The following is a 21,808-nucleotide window of genomic DNA, read 5'->3' on the forward strand; positions in this document are numbered from 1 at the left end:
TAAATTCAGAGGATGGCCATAAAGATTCTATTGAGAGTGGGAAAAATCTATATGGAGAATTTTGGATGCATACACATGTATACATATATGCATATACATGTGCATATAGAGAGATCAGAAGACATGTTCAAAAATGTACAAATAAAATAAAGGCATTATATGTATAAATGTAAGTACTGTGAATATGTGTGAAGATAATAATTGGGGTTATGAAGATGGTTAATAGATAGGCCAGTGGATTAGGCTCTAGATGAATTTATGCAGAGGAATGGATTAGAGGACGGAGTGGACCTCTAAATCCTCATTTGAGGCCTCCTGGCACCATACTTCCCAGATTGTACTGTGTATCAAAAAGTTTCTCTTGTGCAAAGGTGCCAGAACCATTCAGAAGACTCTTGGAGATGGTTTCTTAGCCCCAAACTCAAAGGCCTGTGGATTGTTGATGGTGAAATTCTAGAAAGTGTCTGACACTACATTTGTCGGTGCCATCTTCTACTGGCCGTCTGTGTTCGCCAAATCTCTTTCTGACGGTTCTAATAGTTCTGCCTACATATAGTAGTTTACAGGGGTGGGATAGACAATAGATGGCAAATTCGGTGGAGCAGTTATAAAAAATCATCAAAATGATGACCTATATCTTTGATGATTGTACAATCAGTTTGTATAGTGTATGGCCACCTAAAATTACTAGTTGTGCTTTCAGTGGCATTAATTGTTAACGGCACACCAAACACAGAAGCAAACTCACATTTTACAATGTGAAACAAGTGGCAAATGCTGCAAAATGCACAGTAAAAAACACGCAACCCACAAAACACCAAAATGTCCCATGTGACACATATAGTGCAGCCAATTGAAATCAACAGGCTGCCCTCTGCGTTGTCACAGAAAAAAACAAGACACAAAATGTGTGCTCCCACTATGCTAGATATGATTGGAGCCTGAAAGTGAAATTAGTGCGATAACACAGGAACAATGAGGCTCTATTCATATCGGTGTGTTTCAGAAATGCGCTGCACCAAGAACCACAGTAAAAAAAACGCACCAAGCTCCACTCTAAAAAAAAGTTCTGAAGGTTCTTTGGGGTGATTATTGTGTGAAGAGCAGCCCATCCAGGTGGATGTGCTGCCCTATGTGTGATGAGTGAAAATGCTCCAAAACACCCCCCCTCGCTTAAAAAAACCCCCAAAAAAAACACATGTGGAAATGCGGAGATGTGAACGGGGCTTGACAGCTGAGTGTTTTTGTCCACTCCATCCTATGTGCTTGTATAAAGAATTTTCATACACTATGTAATCTGATTGTATATTTTGTATTTAGTGAGAAGGGTGATCACTGATTGATTGCATTTCATTTAAAAACGTGCAGCTGGGAATGGGCGGGTGGGTAGGAGGGTAGATGATGCAGGGTGTGTGCTAATAAGGTCAGCTGGTCAACTTCTTCCTGTGTCATGACCTATAGTCTGTCCAGGAAGTAAGACAATACAGATACGTTTGGAAATATGGATGAAGGACAAGTCAAGTAAGTTTCTGTAGAATTAATGGAAAGTTTTGATATTTTTGTAAAATAAGTACATGAATGCTATATTGGTACATAGGGGGGCTGAAATTTAGAAAAAGAAAAAAATGAACAAAGGTGAACTTATCCTTTAACACTAAGTCTAACCCGTACCCCTAACATTTAATCCTAACCTTAACCCTAAACCCTATCCATTATTCCCAACCCTAACTTTGGACTTTTAAAGTCTAATGATGAGTCACAGCCCATTGATGGCAATGGAACGCCTTCAAATCTATGCAACTTAAAGTCGCAGGAGCTTTGAAAAGGTTCCTGCACTACTTTGATGTGACTTGAGTGCCAGAGAGTGTAAAGTTGCTTTAAAGTCACACTCAATACTTTCATATTCATAGTATCATAGTAGGTAAAGTTGAAAAAAGACACTAGTCCATCCAGTTCAACCTGTGAAGGTGCATTTGTGTCAATGTCGATGCAAAATCCAAGAGTCTTTTTAAAAAAAAAATATTGATACTCCCTGCTGACACCACCAATTGTGGAAGAGAGTTCCACATCCTTATCGCCCTGACAATGAAAAACCCCCTATGCAGTTTAAAGTGGTTGTAAAGGTTTGTTTAAAAAGCCAAAAAGAAAACAAAAAAAAACCCATACATGTCATACTTACCTCCACTGTGCAGTTGGTTTTGCACAGAGTGGCTCCTCCTCTTCTTGAATCACTCTCTGATGGGACACCCGTGCGGGCGCGCTCCCGTGTCCTGCTGCTGGGTCCATAGACAGCAGGACTCGGCTCCGTCCCCCGCATCATTTGATTTGATTGATAGCAGCGGGACCGAATGGCTGCACTGCTATCAATCTATCCAATCAAGACCTGAGACACCAGCTGGAGCTGGTGTGCTTGTTCCCCTTGTGGGAAATACGGGGCTCAGGTAAGTAACAGGGGGGCTCAGGGGCACTGCTGCAGAACAGGAGGTTTTTCACCTTAATGCATAAAATGCATTAAGGTGAAAAATGGTGAGGGTAACCCCTTTAGGCTGGATTCACACCTATGCAGTTTTAGTGCTTTTTGCATTTTGCAGATTTGCACTACAGTCTATTTAACATGGTTTCCTATGGAACACGTTCTGTAGTGCAAATCTGCAAAATGCAAAAAGCACTAAAAATGCATAGGTGTGAATCCAGCCTGAAAGTTAATCTGCTTCTCCTCCAATCTCATTGTGTGGCTCACGTGTCCTCTTACACTCCCTGAGATTGAAAAGTTTTCTTCCTACGCTAGGATCACCATTAAGGTATTTGTATACCGCTATCATATCTCTTCTCAAGTGTCTCTTCTCCAGGGAGAATAAATTCAGCGCCAAAAAAATTGGCCAAAAAAATTTGCAAAATGCTTAAAAAACACTTGTATTTTTGGTGCAGTTCCATTGAAATCTATTGCACCAAAAATGCAATTTTCTGCAAGAAAAAAGTCCCTGAACCTTTCCAAAAAAATGCAGCGGCTGAAAATGCATAGTTGTGAAAGCGTCCCATAACAAACCATAATAAAATGGACTATAGTGCTTCCTGCAAAATGTAAAACGCATTAAAAAAAACACATAGGCGTGAACCAAAGGTTACTCAACAAACCATCTAATTTTATATTCTATCAAAAAATTGGGTATTATATTGTGTTTGTGTGCAATAAAATTAATTGTGTATTTTTTTCATACAAAAAATGTTTGATATGCCTCATTTAAAATGCTTTTACTCCCTCAGATTTTGTATATATTCAGTACACTCCCTATTCTCCTTGGACCTACATACTTTAGATCTCTGAACTTCCTCCTAAAGCATTATGTTTGGAGCTCTAAAAGAACCATAGGTTCTAAAGCATTGCTAACCAATCACAGATCTGCAGGCAGTATGGGCTTCACCGATCTGTGGGACTACTACCGCGCATCCCTACTTACCCAACTCAAAGTATGGTATACAAACATATCAGATGCTCCCTGGTGTAATATTGAACAAACTTTGAGCCCCACTAAGGACCTATTTTCTTTGTTGCTACTAGATAGTAGACTACCATATCTTCCCCTAACCATTCAAGCCTCACTAATGGCCTGGAGAGACCTCTGCAGCTCTACACATTCACCCGATAAAGCAACTGAAGTCCCTATCCCTATCGATATACTAACAAAGGCTATCCCCAACATCACAATTACAGACTGGCATAACAAAGGAATTACACATATCGCAGACTTATTTCACAATGACCACCTTAAGACCTTTCATTCCCTTCAAATGGAATATAACCTCCTGCCCAAAGACGAATATAAATACTACCAAATATCCCACTTTCTAAGATCCCTTAAACCCACCTATACCTACATGACTCAGCATGGAAATTCAACACAACACCATCCACATCCACTAGAGGTATACGCCTTTTCTACAGCCTCTTCCAGCACAAACTTACCTTTATTAAATTCACCCCTTATCAAAAATGGGAGGAGGCATTAGGGAAAACTTTCACACAATCACAGTGGCAAACTGCCCTTAACACGATATACAAGGCATCCAAATGTGTTAATCATTGGGAGCTTTCCCAAAAAATAACTCTGAGATGGTACCTTACACCATACAGGATGTCAAGGTTCTCCCAGACTAACTCCCCTTTGTGCTGGAGGGATTGTGGAGCAGTGGGAACATTATCCACATTTTCTGGTCTTGTAAACATCTAACTAGTTTTTGGCACAGCATATTTAGATTAATTTCTACGATCACTGGTATTTTCACTCGTCCATATCCTGGAATGGCCTTGCTGAACCTGGGTATGAAATCATTCCCCCCACACTTTCACACAGTGGTCACACACATATTCCTAGCAGCCAGATCACTCAACCAAAAATTGGAAATCCAATGTTATACCGAATGTATCTGAAACACTTGAAATTATACAAAACCACAACATCTATGAGTCCTTACTGGCTAGTAAGAGTGGCTCTAGGAAGAAGTTTGACGCGGGGTGGAAGATCTGGAGGGAGAGACCCTGATGACCTAATGACCTTAACTTAATGATTTAATGATAACTGCCTACTCAATAACTAACGGCCCTCATTTAACCAACTATTGATGCATGTCCATCTCCCCCATTTATTTTACTTTCTGTTTATTTTCTACTATTGTATTTTATATTATTTTATTGTATGTCATCTTTTTGCAATTGTACCCCATCTTAATCACAATCATTAATCATCTTAATCCTAATACTGTGATAATCAATACTTTTCTACTATCAGAGTTGATTACCATTGTAATCCCTATTGGAGACATGATGACAATCTTTTTTTCTTCTTTCGGACGTTTATTGTGATTATCTCCATAACTTGTATCCTTTGTCCAGTTTTACTCTTTGTATATTTTTGGAAAACTTCAATAAAAATCAATGCCCAAATTTCGTGCAACAATCACCATTTTATTCCCCAGGGCCTCTGCTTTCAGAAAATATATCATATTTGTTGGTTCTATTTATTTTTGTAAGAAAACATATGTACTGTATATGAAAAATTGCAAAATTGCCCCAGACAGCAAGTAATGAAACATGGCTTTAGGTTTACTCATAGCTACTAGACATGTGCATTCGTTTTCGTCCGAATGCATTTTCGTCCGAATTTCAGGAATTTTCGTTATCGTTTTAACAAACGATAACGAAAGTGCAGAATCCGAAAAACGAAAAAGCCGACATAAACAAATGCTTTATTTTCGTTTTCGTTGCTACAACAGTTCGATATAGATAGGAGATTCGACATGATGATGACAATAACAATCTGTGTCCATCAAACCTTTGGTCGAATGTGCCTAACCTTAACTCTATTAGTCCAAGATTATTCTACATAGAGAGAAAAGATTCGACATAGAGAGAAAAGATTTGACGTAGGGGAGAAAAGATTTGACGTAGGGGAGAAAAGATAAATAAAAATAATGATGATGAATGTTATTGGCTGATTGTAACCAAAGAGGAGGAGCAGTAAAATAGCTAGAACTAAGTACACACGTACTTTGGCTTATGGTGTCTGTTGAAACTTCTAAGAAGATTCAACGGAGCAGGTAAACTATACGGCGTCGTACAGTTTAGCTGCTCCGTCGAAACTTCTTTGAACATTTGACAGACACCATAAGCCTTCAATGACAGAATCGACCTTAATTTGGATTTTCGAAGGAATGCAATTTTTAACGAAAAACTAAATATATAAAAACAAATTTCGGGAGTAACTAAATAAATTTATTTTTCGGACGAAAACGAAATTCCGAAACGAAATATTTCAGTGTGCACATGTCTAATAGCTACATAGCCTTATTTTGCCCCTGATAAAAAAAAAAAAAAAAAATCTTGAAAAGCAGAATAGATAAATCTGCAAAAAATGTAAGGAAAATGTAAGAGAAAAATACATATTGTTCCATTTTTCATAATGTGTCTTCAGTTAACTCTCTTCCATCTCTCATCAATGTTTCCTTTTTTAAATGATGGGAAAAGTGAGGCTTCATACTGCTATGTGAAAAAACAAAACAACCACAGAATATGTCAGACAGGGATAGAACAAACAGTAACAGCATATAATACTGACTTTTTTTGCAAACTTTGATAACCTTTGAAGAAAAAGGTAACTTTTCAGTCAAAATATACTTAAGGTAAAAATGGTAAACTTTGAGCGAATGTATGATGAACAAATGATCAGTAGCTAGTTCAGTTCTGCTCAATAAAATGAAAGTCTCATGTTGAGAAGTAATAATGACATATTTAACAAATGTTTTGGACAATAAAAGTACGTTATAGAGAACTGGTGCTATTTCTTTATTATAGACAGTTTTTTTCTGCATAAGCTCAGCTAAACTTATAGCTTTTTGATCATCTTAAAAACATTAAGTCCCCCTTCATCCATGTATTTTTGAACACATTTCCACTGCATAAAAAAATCCCAAAATGATAGCTATTGAACGTACAGTAGTTCATATTAGATATGTGCAATTCGGTTCATTCCCATTTGTTTTTTGGATGCAAATTTCATTTTCGGAGATTTGGATGATGTATTTCTGAATGGACATAGAAATGAATGGCAACATTCCGAAAAATGTATAACAAAAAATAATGAATGCATTCGTTTATTTGTGTCATTCGGATTATGTCACATTTTTTAATTAGTTTGATAATGGTAATAATTTATTGGGAATAACTCGCTTTTTCCCCCACCTTTCCTGGCCTGCCAGGCTGCTTGCTCAGAGAAGGGTCTGGTGTTGATTTTGGGGGGCACACCATTTTTTATATTTTTATTTATTTTGGTATGACCTGAAGAACCTGGCATGGATTAGGGGGACCCCATGCAGTTTATTTTTTTATTTTAACCGAAACTTCTTTTGTTTACAATCTGCTGTCAGTGGAGAACCCAGTGCACAAGACTTCTCAGTTATTGTATTGAGTTCTTACTGCTCTTCCAGAGCAGCGCTTTTCTCTCCCACTCTGTAAGGTGAGGGTAATTGGTGGTGGGGGGAGAGCTTTGTAGTGGGAGAGTTATGGAGAAGGTCATTTTTTGGTTGTACACTGACCTGTTTTTTACCCATGCCTGAGCCCTACACAGTATGTGCTCCTAATCTCTGCTCCCTGTGCAATATTTACTCCTGAGCCCTGGCCCTTGCGTATAACCTACTGCTGATCCCTTCACAATATGCACTCCTGATCCCCACCTTTAGCGCAATATATCAGAAAAAAAAAAAAAAAACAATGCTCATATTCATCTATCCAATCTATTCAATATAAACAGAATACCAATCCCTTATATAAATGAAGAAAAAAAATCACTTATATACATTCACACACATGAATATGATCATATTAATGCACCAAAAAGTGTGAAAGTCCACAATCTTTCAATGTTCCTTCAGAATATCGCGTGTAACATCTTTCTCTGCAGATGAACTCCTATAAACTCTGCACGCATGGAGAAAATCTCCTTCATCTGTATAGTTCCTACTGAGCTTTATCAGCTGTCCCTTTGGTATGATTATCAGCCAAGAAGCATGGTGGTAGCTGCCCAGAGGGATATACCCATTTGTGTCTATGGCTTTGAAGAAAGTTTTCATGGAAAATTTCCCCTCATTTACACTAATTAATAAAGCCAGGAATTCTATACATCTCTCATCCTTTTGTTGTCAAACTAATATTTTTGTCATTATTATCCATTTTTTGTCATAGATGATTGTTGACTCTCTTCGTTCCCTTCCCAGATCAGCAAGGTATAATCTTTGAATCTTCTATAACACTTAACTGGGTCAATTTCTCACATAACACATGTTCATATTCCCACTTTGACATGAAGATATTTGCCACACTCTGGGGAAATCAAGCCAATACCAGTAATCTGTTGGTAATACCAATTCCCATACCTAAAATAGTTGTGTTTCAATCCAAAATCTAAACATTTAATCAAATATCTCTTATGCTTCCATGGTAATTCTAAAAACTTTTCCAAAACCCATTTTAGAGGCTCCACTGCCTCTTTATGATCAGTGCTTGTAAAAAAAAGTTTTATGTCTGCTGTGACTAATATACAGTTCTTCCTACATTCCAGATCACCTAAAAACTGCAATAAGTGCTTTGTATCTTGTAAGTAGGCTTTCATTTTTGTATGAAAAAGTCTATATACTGGCCTAATGGTGAACAAATAGAATCTATCCCATCAACGATCAGTCTCCCCGGCTTGTTATCTTTGTTCTTGCAAGCTTTCAACAAAAAGTAAATAATGGAGATCCTGCACGCTGAAGGAACAAGGCATTTTGTTTTTTCCTTATTTAGTATTTCTTGTCTGAGGCTGTTTTTCATATCGGTCCTAAATGATATTGTGGGATTGTGATTTAGAATAATTTTCTGTCTATATACAGCACTTTATACCCAAAAAAGAAACTCCACCTCCTACAAATCAATCTTTCATTGCATCCAAAGTATATATAAACACACACAACTGTCATATTTAAATTAATAAAGTGACATTTGCATGAATATAGCAATGATTAGAAAAGTGTCCAATACTTCAAAAATATTCATAAAGTCTCCAGTGTTTAAAAAAACATTCATAAAGTGTCTTGTGCTCCTTTAAATTGGCAACACTTTCTTTCATCCATAAATATTTCACCTCATCATAAATATTTACAAACCACTCTGTGCTTCATGCCACTGTGTGTTATCACCTCCGACTCCAATAACTCACCAGAATGCCTTAGGTCCAATAGCACACTACTTTGGGATACATTTTCACTGTGGCTCCACCAGCTCACTTAAGAAGTCTAATACTGGACATATGCTACATAAAAGTAAGAAAGGTCTCCATAGCATAAAAACATGTATTTAAAATACACATGAAACATAAAAATGCAAACATAATATATGCGTTAGCCTTGCACTAGGGACAAAACGCTTACTTCTCCTTTAGTTATCAGCTCCACACTCTCTCAGTTACTACTTCATTACTGAGTGTACCCCTTGTCACTTTCAGGTGTACCACTCATCACTTCTGGCTGTGCAGGATGAAGTCAGTTCCTTCAACTCTGCCCCTATGCATTTCAATGATTGATTACCTCAGGGAGCGTTTTTTTAATTTCCTTCTTATAATCATGTTTTTTGAGGATCACAATCTCCCTCCACCCTTGTCTGCAGGCCTAATTACTATATTATTCCTTTCTTTTAAATGTTTTATTCCTAACCTGTGTAAGATATCGGGGTGATTATACTCAAGTGGTGCATGAGTTTAAAGGAAACAATTTAAAGGAAACAAAGTTCAAAGAAAATAACAGGAATTTCCCTTGCAGGGGGTTCCACCATTACTGTATAGTTCAAACCTTCAGCCTTCTGGCATACTCACTTGCAGCACCATTGCTTCAGACCTCATGCCTAGGCCTTTGGGTTGCTCCTCAGAGCGTATGCTCACACTGCCAGCTGCAGCCTCCCTCTTCTAGGGAACATGGGTGTCCTCCAGACACTCATACACACACTTTGTGTATATACGGCAGGGTTCTCCTGGCTCCTTGGCCAGACTACCTGTCTACCTGGGTGGAGCTGTTTTCAAGTAGAAGCTCTGAGCTCTAATCCTGGAAAGAATATAAACCCAGCCCACAGGTGTGTAATCAGCATGCCCGTCTTTGTAAAAACCAGGTTGAAAGTGCTAATATACACAGTGACACAGGGTCACCTCTCCACACCTGATATCCACTAGATTCTTTACTTTCTTCACTCTTAATTTCTCCACATCTTCTAAAACCATATTCTTAAAAACTTAAATAAAACTTAGATAAAGTTAGATAAACTTAGATAAATTTATTATCTTTACTCTTTGGATTAAAACCTGTTTTTTTAAAGTGCTATGAATCCTTCCATGGACCCACTCCTATCATGTTACAGGGTTACACATAAAGTATTTTTTTCAAATTCAAAGTTGCTTGCATACTTGTGTATATCTATATACATTAAGCATGTTAGCCATTTTAAATATTTGTGTAATACATTTTGTACATTTTGTATACCTTGTTTGACCTTTTTTTTAGCACCACTCAGAAAAATTCCATGGCCAAAGTTCCTTTTGGCGTTTTCTGCCTTAGATATTTCTTTCTTTTCTTTTTTCTACTTTCCTGGTCTACTTTTCTAGTGGTATTTTCAATTCACTAGATAAGGTAATGAATTTTTGTATATCCTAACCATATCACTCCCTTTAGTGTTAAATAAATTACACCATTCATGAATGAACTCCTTATCAGTCAGACCATAATCTGGAGGGATGTCTCATCTGAGCCTTATTGGAACTAAATGATCCACTAAGTGTTTCTCTATGGTAACCAAGCCCCACTATATATGAACTTGCTTTTCCATTACATAGTTTTTTTTTTTTTAAACACCCCTCAGATCCCCTGTACTGTGGTTACTGCTTACAGTTCTGCTGTCTGCTGACATGTGATTGGGGGAGGAATTTTAGTGCAGGTAGAGGTATTGTGAGGGAGGGATTGTAGCATTACCCTGAAACTTTCCCATGCTGTGGTGGGAGTGATGGGCATGACTATGGTTGATTTTTCATTTATATAAAAGGGATAGATATTCTGTTTATATTGAATAGATTCAGTAAATATATACAGTATGTGTGTTTTTTATATATTGTGCCAAAGTGAAATAGATAAAGGTCATAGAGTGCCCAGGTTTCAATTGCAGCACTAAGTTGGTGTCCTGGAAAAATGTGGTTGACTCGTATCAGCAAGAAGACAAGTTTCCACAAATAGGGTGGTTCTAGCCAAGAAAACATGCCTGCAGATTTCTCAGTGCACATTTTCTTCCTATTCAAGGCCTCAGGTTCTCTACAACTGGCCTGCATAGTTCCTGGATCACTGGATAATTGAGTTAGTAACTCTATTTTTTACTATACTATTAGAATGCCCCTTTGTTAGGTAGCAAAATCTACTAGAATTGCAAGGATGGGCTATCTTACTAGATATAGTCTGATCCAGGCCTTTCCTTGAACTTCTACTAAATTCTGCTGAAAGTAAAAAACTCCATCAACAATACAAGCAAAAGCCAAAAAGATGGTCCATATTACTTTATTTTGAAAAATAAAGTCAAAGTTCCAAATAAACTACAGGCATACCCCACTTTTAAGTACACAATGGGGTTTATTTACTAAAGCTTTAAAGTGCAAAATCAGGCTCACTTCTGCATAGAAACCAATGAGCTTCCAGGTTTATGACCAAAGCTTAATTGAACAAGCTGGGGTTAGAAGCTCATTGGTTTCTATGCAGAAGTGAGCCTGATTTTCCACTTTCCAGCTTTAGTACATAAACCCCATTGTGTACTTAAAAGTGGGGTATGCCTGTATTGCTTAATAAAAACATTATCCCATGATAAATGGTGTCTTAAGTAGAGTAAACAGTTCACTTTAATTTAATTTAAAGTTGGATGGAGCAGCACAAAGTTCCCCCCTAAATAATTATTGAATTGAAGTTCACTTTTTTAAATTCTCTTCTGAATTGTTATTACTTTTTTACATATAGAGATGTACTGGATGATTGCTAAAACTTGAGTTTTATGGCCAAATGAGTGGTCTCTTGGTGGAATGAATTTTAGAAAGTTTTTCTTAGAGCGAGAAATGATAAGCAATTATGTAGCCATTGTATTGCCTTTAGTGACAAGTCCATAGAAAAAATAAGCTTGGTAAGCACTGACATTAATGTCCAAGTAAAACAGAAAAGTGAACTTTAGTCACATAATTATCAGTTACTCACTCAAGGGAAATTAAATTCTAACTTATAACTATAGTCCCCATAATAATCTCTCATTCATCTCTTTGAATCATTTTAGCAAATGCATATTCAGCTCAATTATCGGCATTGACTAATCCTCTGTATTACTTAGGAAAACAAGTATTCTTGGTTTTAATAGTTAGCTTTATGTAAACTGAGAAATAATCCCATTTTACTCCAAATATTTGTATTTTTGTTTTTCCAAAGTATTTTATCAGGGAAAAGCATCGGGAAAGACTTTAATTCAACTGTTTAAAGAGGATTTGCTTGATAGTCTAACAAAAAGGAATCAGAGCATTGTATTAGTATTAGCATTTGTGAGAAGATTTTCTTTGAGAATCCCTTTCAAGGGAATAGGCTTCAACTAAACAACTGCGTTGCTTTTTTCATACCTATAATGGAATAATTTGCATTTTAATTTGTCTAACATTATATTTTGAATATTATGGAATACTATAACTATTGCCAAGCAAATAGCATGAGACGTTGGGCACTAATGTAGGGGAGCTGTCAGTAAAATCCATACAACACATCATTACATGCACAACAATATCTTTATTACCAGTTCATAATAGAGCTTATACAAAAATCCACTTAAGCATTTCAGCCAAGGTGGTTCAACTCAAAGCTTTTTATAAACCCATCAACATTGGCTAAGATAATATAAAAAAAAATGCATCAAAGATATACATCTATATAAAAACCACAGAAATCGAAGCAGTACCCTCACAATGTTGAAAAATCCTCGTCACTAAACATTAATGTAATGAATTAAACCAATACTACTTCAAGAACAGCTTCACTCCCATTCGGGATTTGAGTCTGAAAATCCAGAAAGTCTCACGATCCACAAGCCTCCTGCATAGATCTCCACATCTCTGCAGGGGGAACACACTTTCAACTCTGTGAAATGAAAAGTAAAAGTAAGTAAGTCTCCTTCATGCTCATACAAAACATTCTTCAAAACATTAAAAAGAGGTGCTCCTCAATCATGCTTACCTATTCTCATTTATACATATCTGGTAGTACATCCCACATATTAAACTAAGCATTTATAATATACATTTACATACACAACATATCTCAAAGAGCAATCAATATGCCGCGTACACACGATCGGACATTCCGACAACAAAATCCATGGATTTTTTTCCGATGGATGTTGACTCAAACTCGTCTTGCATACACATGGCCACACAAATCTTGTCGGAAATTTAGGACGGCAATAGAAAAGGGAAGTTTAATACCAAGTGCTCCACCCTTTGGGCTCCTTCTGCTAATCTCATGTTTATTTCGTGTTAGTAGAAGTTTGGTGAGAGGCGATTCCCGATTTTCAGCCTCGTGCTTTTCCAATCATTACTGCTCTTCAGTTTGTGCTTGTGGGTTCGTATCTGTTTTTCAGTGCTTGCCCCCCAAAGTGCACGTGAGGTCCGTATAAAATATATGGAGTACTTTGCGGGTAGGGGGGCCATTGATATGCCAGAAAATTTTTCCTAAAGATTTTCCCCAAGATTTTCCCCAAAATTTTTTTAGTTAAACTGAAATAATATTTCCTTTGATTTACTGCTTGTGTTTCTTTTAGCTGTCTCCTAGGTTCTCCAATGGGCTTTTTTTTGGACATTTTCTTCAATAGTGCAAACATAATTTATTTGATGCATGGGGTGACAATCTCGTCTTCAGCAAACTATTATTATGTTATGGGTCTGCTACACACACACACCTTGTTTTTGTTGTTAATGTATGCAATGCATTACTGATAAAAATATTCATCATTTTCAGCACCATGAATGAATTTTGGTGAGTGTCGAAAATGGCCTGATTGTGGCAAATTATAAAGCACTGTAGGAGTTATTTACTAAAGGAAAATCCACCTTGCACTGCAAAAGTGCACCTGAAACTGCACTTGAAACCGCACTGAAAGTGCACTTGTAATGCAAAGTGGATTTGCCTTTAGTAAATAACCCCCATTTCTGTGTAAAGACCAACTTAGTCCAAAAAATGATATTGAGCATTGAAAGAAGAAGCCACACATTGTTTAGTAGAAAACTTTTTAATCTGTGCACATTCACATGTGCGTTAGAAAAGGGTTTTTGAACAAACCAACATATTTTAGTAATAACATTGTTGTTTTTGACAGTACAAATAGCCTTTTTTTGTGTTAAAACAGGCATGTTTAAAACCATAAAACAATACACAACTCAGGAGCTTACAAAGTTCAACTTTGACAAAGTGAAAGCAATATCAGACATTAGTATGTCCAAACTGTGTTGACATTGCCTTCATCAGATGGGGTGATGTCACCCCTGTGAAAGCCAAATTTTGAAGATGCACACAAATTGAGAGTCAAAATGGGGATTTCCCTCCTGATCCCATGCCTAATGTCAACATGTGCTAGCTCCAATCATGGGGGATCAATGGACCTGTTTCGGGGGTGCAACCCCTTCCTGTCACCTACTTGATTTGCGAGGAAGGGGTTGCACCCCCAAAATGCATACATTGATATGCCGTGATGGCAGATAGCACATGTTGACACACTATGTGCATCTTCAAAATTTGGCTTTCAATATACTTCAAATAATTTTCTAAAATTTATAAAATATCAACAAATTGAGTTTTGGTGTGTTTTAGATTCTGCCTAAAACATCAATGATGTTTTTGAGTCTTTTTTCCACATCATTGATGTCTTCCTTGATTTTCTGTAAATCCCGATCAAATCATTAATGATGTTAACTAGATGTCATTATTAATCAGTAATTTCTGATTTTACAAAGTGTTTTACTTATCAATAGACAGTAGTGGCCACAAATGATTGGGACAAGAATGAAAAATGCTGTGGTCTGAATGATAGTCTTTTCTATTTATTAACATTCAATTTGCAACAGTCATGAAGTGAAAATTGTGATTGATGAACCAAAAACTAAAACTATGCCCCTTTTTCATACACAGGAAAGTCTCAGCCAGGAGGAGGCCGTGGAAAGTGACAGCCAGGGGGTGGCGGGGGTAAGTGGCAGCCAGGAGGTGGCCGGGCCCAGTAGCCTGCCAAGCCTGAATCCGAGGTCCCTCCCCTCCGCCTTCCAAAAAAAAGTCCCAGGAAGAGGAGTAACCTGGAGGAGGCAGCACTTAGGCTATTTCGGAAAGCTACTGTGGCTCTCAGAACCCCCCAATATTCAAGAGGACTATGCCTACATGGCAGCCTGCAAAATGCAGGAAATGGAGGAGCGCCAATGCCTCTTATGTGAGGAAGTTATCTTACAAGCCTAAATAAGGGGTTGAGGGGCTAACTCACTAGCCAAAGCCACGCTTCTGAGTTCAACCATGGTCCTCCTCCTCCACCTCCTGCCACAACTACAACACCAGAGCCACAGCCTGGAAGCAAGCATGGAAGGAAGCGTGGAAGGAAGACAAGAAAGTGATGGCCTGGGTTCAGTCTGGTCTGACAATAGACGCAGGCTGTTGTATGACATCAGATGTTGTTATTAAAATTCTGTTGGAGTACACAGTACCATCCACCTATAGTGCAGTTGCTACTACTTTCCTGGTGGTGTACACTATACATACAGTGCACCCATAGTTGTTATTAAACTTCTGTTGGTGTACACAGTACCGTGCACCCCTGTTGCAGCTGCTACTACTTTCCTGGTGGTGTACACAATAGATACAGTGTACCCATAGTTGTTATTACACTTCTGTTGGTGTACACAGTACCATGCACCCCTAGTGCAGTTGCAACTACTTTCCTGGTGGTGTACACAATATATACAGTGCACCCATAGTTGTTATTACACTTCTGTTGGTGTACACAGTACCGTGCACCCCTAATGCAGTTGCAACTACTTTTCTGGTGATGTACACAATACATACAGTGCACCCATAGTTGTTATTACACTTCTGGTGTACACAGTACCATGCACCCCTAGTGCAGTTGCTACTACTTTCCTGATGGTGTACACAATACATACAGTTCACCCATAGTTGTTATTACACTTCTGTTGGTGTACACAGTACCGTGCACCCTTAGTGCAGTTGCAACTACTTTCCTGGTGGTGTACACCATACATACAATGCAGCCATAGTTGTTATTACACTTCTGTTGGTGTATACAGTACCGTGCACCCCTAGTGCAGTTGTTACTACTTTCCTGGTGGTGTACACAATACAGTGTAGTGTTTTTTTGCTAAACAAAATTTACAGCATGTCCGGAAGGCCACCAAGGAGAGCCAGATGCTCACAGGCCACTAAAAGAGGGCAAGCAGGTTCTGTGTCTACAGTCAACAGTGCTGGTCATGGACACGGTGCATCCTCAGCATGTGGCCATGGGCCATGCTTGTCCTTTTTTCCTGCAACTGGCCGTGTTATTGAGCCACAACATGCAGAAGAGTTGGTGGAATGGATAACAAAGCTGTCCTCATCCTTCTCATGCTCTGTCACCCAGGCTCAGAGTAGTTTGCCTGCCAATGCAGCTGCCAAAGAGGCCTATTCCATCGGCTCCATGTCAACAGTCACCCCCCAAACTATTCGACCACAGTGTCGGGTACATACTGCAGGAGGATGAGCAGCGATTTGAAGGCTCCGATGATGGTACCAGGTTGAGGAAGGGAGTAACGTCAGCCTAGAGAGAGGGGGTACCCAAGAAGGTCAAGATATTGGCAGTCATGTTCCCCCAGCTGCAGCATACTGCCAAGTTTGCTCCAGTGACGAGGAGGGAGGGAATGATGAGGTCACTGACTCAATTTGGGTGTCTGATAGAAGAGAGGAGGAGGAGGAAGAAGCACATCTCCAAAGAGGTAGGATGCCCTCCAGAGGGCAGCTTAAGGGCAGCCACCCTATTGCATCACACCGCAGAGCTAAGCAGGTGCAGGGCGCAGCTGACTTCCCGCATATTTTGAAAAGTTCTTTGGTGTGGGCTTTTTTGACACGTGTGCAGCAGATAGCACCATTGCTGTTTGTAACATATGTCTGAAGCGTATCAAGCGTGGCCAAAACAGCAGCCGCTTGGGCACCACATGCTTGAGCAGACATATGATGACCTCCCATGCAGTCCATTTTCAACAGCACTTAAAAGACCCACATCAAAGAACAAGGTGGACCTCTCCTTGCTCCTCATCAGCTGGGATCTCCAACCCCAATATACCTCCAGTCCTTTCAGAAACCTGCACTGAGAGGAATGAAGGTATAGAAATATGTGTCCCAAGTACTTGCGGCCAATCTTCTAGCGGTACACCAACATCCGATTTTAGCAGGCAAATTTCCCTACCCCAGTTGCTTAACTGTCAAAAGAAATTCCGTCCCAGCCATTCACATGCTCAGCATCTGAATGCTAGCTTTGACAAATTGCTAGCACTGCAACTGCTGCCTTTTCAGCTGGTAGACTCTGCCCCCTTTTGTCAATTTGTGGAATGTGCGGTACCTCAGTGGCAGGTTCCAAAACGCCATTTCTTTTCACAAAAGGTCATTCCGGCTCTCTACCAGCATGTGGAAGGCAATGTCTTGGCCTCGGTGAACAGGGCTGTCAGCAGTAAGGTGCATATTACTGCTGACTCATGGTCCAGCAGGCGTGGACAGGGACATTACCTTTCTTTCACGGTGCACTGGGTAACTCTGCTGGCAGCTGGGAAGGATGCAGGACAGGATTCAGTATTGTTGGAGCTTGTTCTGCCACCACATCTCCAAAATGCTGGTGGTGATTCTGCCACAGCTCTCTCCTCCACCACCTCCTCTTCTTCTTCCTCTATGGCCTCTTCCTCTGCAAATTTCTCCTCTGAACCAGCGGTGCTCCATCGGCATTCAAGGGGCTACGCAAGCACTCAGGCAAAAAGATGCCATGCTGTGCTTGAGTTGGTCTGCTTAGGGGACAGTAGCCACACTGGGGCAGAGATTCTGTCAGCTCTGCAGGGGCAGGCTCAGAGGTGGTTGATGTCACGCCAGCTTCAGCCAGGAATGGTTGTATACGACAATGGCATCAACCTCCTCTCCGCCCTCCGACAGGGACACTTGACCCATGTTCCCTGTTTGGCTCATGTCCTGAATTTGGTGGTGCAGCGATTCTTGGGCAGGTACACTTGCTTACAGGATCTCCTGAGGCAGGCCAGGAAAGTCTGTGGTCATTTCCACCGGTCATATAATGCCACTGCTCGGCTGGCTGACATTTAAAGAAAATGCAAACTGCCCAAGAACCGCCTCATTTGTGACATGCACACCAGGTGGAACTCAATGTTGGCAATGCTGCAGCGGCTGCACATGCAGTAGAGGGCCATCAATGAGTACCTGTGTGAGTATGGCACCAGGACAGGGTCAGGGGAGCTTGGCTTTTTTTCGCCACACCAATGGCTACTAATCAAGGATGCATGCACTGTCCTGTCACCATTTGAGGAGGCCTCGAGGATGGTGAGCAGTGACAGTGCATACATCAGTGATACTTTCCCTCTTGTCTTCCTGTTGGGGCACATGCTTCATGGAATAATGGACAGGGGACTTGAGGCAGAACAGCGGGAGAAAGAGGAGGACTTCCTTACCTCTCAAGGCCTCCGTTATGCAGGTACTAGTATTCCTGCAGGCCTGCCGATCACACAGGAAGAAGAAGAGGAGGAGGAGGAGGATTGTGTCAACATGGAGGTGGAGGATAACACTCAGCATCAGCAGCAGTCTTCTAGGGATCGTTTGCAGTCCCCAAAAACCCATGGGGTGGTATGTGGCTGTGAGGAGTTGGTTGAGGATCATGTGATCCTTAGTGACCCAGAGGACTCAGGATCGAATGCCTCTGCAAACCTACGCTGATCCTGCAAAGCCTGCGAAAGGACCCTAGGATTCGTGGTATCAAGGAGAGTTATCATTACTGGCTGGCAACCCTTCTTGATCCACGTTACAAGGGTAATGGCGCGTACACACAATCAGAAATACCACCAGCAAAACTCCAATGAGAGCTTTTTGTTGGAAAATGCAACCGTGTGTATGCTCCATCGGTCTTTTGCTGGCGGAATTCCAGCTAGCAAAAGATTGAGAGCATGTTCTCTATTTTTCGGTCGGGAAAAGTTCCTATCCAAAAATGCGATCGTCTGTATGCAATTCCGACGCGCAAAAAAATGATGCATGCTCAGAATCAAGTACGAGACGGTAGCACTCGGTATGGTAAAACTACTGCTCCCTAATGGAGATGGCACATTCGTCACGCTGAAATGTTTTGAATAGTTTAATGCAGCACATTCTCTTCTTCTTTAGAATGCTAGAATAATGAAGTTGTTTTGCTGCTCATATTCACAAACTGATTTCTTTATTATTTCTCGTAATCTCCTGAATAATCTTTGTTTTTAAAGCCAGCTCTCCATAATAATTTTTATTATTTTTTTTAATAGTCATTTTTATTTTATTTTTTTAATTAAGATCTCCTGTTGGTTTTTTTTTTATTTTAAATTATTTCCACAACAACATTATTATCTTGTATTTTTAAACCTCAAGGAGGTTGCTTGGTGTCCCTTGTTAATTAGACATTGTATTTCTATTTGAAGAAAAACACATAGGCAAGTATTTTCATATAAAAAATCTACATTTATTCTGGCTCATAATAACAAAATAAAGAGGAAGGCAATGCTGGAGAAACTGCTGGAATTTGTGAAGCCTTTGTACCCCAGGGCAGACATCAACTCTTTGTAAATTAAAATTGGTAGCCTGAGAAGTCCATATAATAGGGAGCACAATCTGGTCCAGGACTCCCAGAGATCACAAACAGCAGCAGATGACATATATGTCCCCAGACTGTGAAACTACAACATCCTGAGTCTTCTGTCAGATCAGACTGAACCCAGGCCATCACTTTCTTGTCTTCCTTGCAGCCTTCCCTCCACGCTGCCCTGCAGCCTTCCCTGCAGCCTTTACTGCAGGCTGTGGCTCTGGAGGTGGACTTGTGGCAGGAGGAGGAGCAGGAGGAGGATGGGTGAGCTCACATAGGTGGATATCATCAGCCATTTGCCCCCTCAACCCCTTGTGAATGGCCCCAAAAATTTTTTTTCACAGTTTAGGCGTTGGCCCTCCTCCATTTTGTGCAAATTTGAGGCTATATAGTAGCCATAGGCCTCTCTAACATTGAGGGGGGCTTTTTATGGGCCTCATTAGCCTCCTTAATGAGGACAAGTGCTGCCTCCTCCACATTCCTCCCCTTCCTGGGCCTTTTGGGTGGAAGGCGGAGGGGAGGGACCTGGGATTGGGTGAGGCTGGGGCCGACCACCTTCTGGCTGACACTAACCCCCACCTCCTGGCTGACACTTCCCCCCGCCTCCTCCTGTGTGCCACATTCCAGAGCCTCCTCTTGGCTGAGGTCGTACTGTGTATGAAAAAGGGACATAGTTTTAGTTTTTGGTTCATCAATCACACACAATTTTAAACTCATGACTGTTGCAAATTGAATGTTAATAAATAGAAAAGACTATCATTCTGAGGCCAGCATTTTTCATTCTTGTTCCAATCATTTTTGGCCCCTACTGTCTATTGATATGTCAAACACTTTTTCTTAAATCATTCATTTCTTAGCAATAATAACATCTAGTTAACAACAATAATTTTTCCACAAAAATATGTTTAAAAATACTACCTGGCTCCAGCTGGGCTCCTCAATTTCTTCCAGGATGGAAGGCCCAGGTTGGTCCTCAGAAGCCTCAGCTGAGGTTGAGGGAAGGGTTGAGGGAAAGCTGGATGGAAGGGGGGCCGGAAGAGTCGAAAGTGATTCCTTGGCTTCCATATGGTCTTCCAGAAACCGCATCTTGTTGTATTACCACAGACTGGGTACATACACATCCTCTGCTGCTGCTCCTGACCTCATGGACTTATGGACCTTCTGAAGCTCCTACCTATATGTGCTTCTTAAGCTACCAATTTTCCTCTCCACAAAGTCGATGTCTGCGTTGGGGACCTGCGTCTTCACAAATTCCAGTAGTTTCTCCAGCGATGCCTTCCTAGCTAGTTTATTTCTATATAAGGGGTTTTTCACTTCCCACAAATTGTGCATATCCCTGTATTTATCAATGAACTGGCCCATGAATTCCGGGTCTTTAAATTGTTTCACTTTTGCTGCAAGACCAAACAAAAGACAAAAACACTAATATCAGGCTAAAGTCTCCTAATCTTATCCCAATATAGGCCTCAATCTAGAATCAATATAGACCACTCATGTCCCAAGTTAAAATGTTACCTTCGTTATTAAGTTCGTCGCTTCCGCTCCTCCTTCTTCCGCACACAGAACTTAGGTATGACACACGCGTGTTATATACACTGCTCATGCGTGAAACACCGCATGCGTCGACTGCCCCTGGTGTTCTTTCTAGAATATTCCCTGCCCCTTCTATTTCTGCGCAAAGTGGGAGATGACATGGTGGAGGCACAGCAGGTGCGTGATAATAGCAGTAACGAGAAGAAAAGCCCGGAGCAAGAAACGTCCCAATCCAGGAGGAGGAGATTTAAGGCCTCAAATATGCCCTTTGTAGAGATGGTGAAGATGGTCGACATATTGAAGAGGGCCGACTATGAGAAAGGCTAAGATCATGACTAATGTTGTGAAGAGTCTGCACAGGAATTTTGGGGTACGACGATCCAAGAAGCAATTGAGGAAACGCTGGTCAGACCTGAAACTGAGGGAGCAGGATCAGTATAAAAGGATCAAGAAAATGCTTCTAAAAAGTAAGTAGTTGTTGTGTGTTATGATTATTATTATTACTTGCATGCTGCTCCATGTACTTTTCTTTACTACTGGACAGTTTAAAATGGCGACTTTCATGTACATGGGCACAGTAATCGGTCGTAGTAAACATCATTCGTTTGCCAACTAAATACGAAGCCAGATACAGGGTTAACTACATTTGGTCATGATACATTATTGTCTAGATGTGTTTGAAACTAGAAGGAATTGCAAACTTGATTCAGTGTAAGGAGAGGACACTCAGCAGCTGTTTACACATCTGGACTCAGGAGCACTAGTGTGGGACACAAGAATAAACTTTTTAGGGTGTCC

This window comes from Aquarana catesbeiana, linkage group LG02 (genome assembly GCF_042186555.1).
Source record: "Aquarana catesbeiana isolate 2022-GZ linkage group LG02, ASM4218655v1, whole genome shotgun sequence".
Classification (NCBI taxonomy): Eukaryota; Metazoa; Chordata; class Amphibia; order Anura; family Ranidae; genus Aquarana; species Aquarana catesbeiana.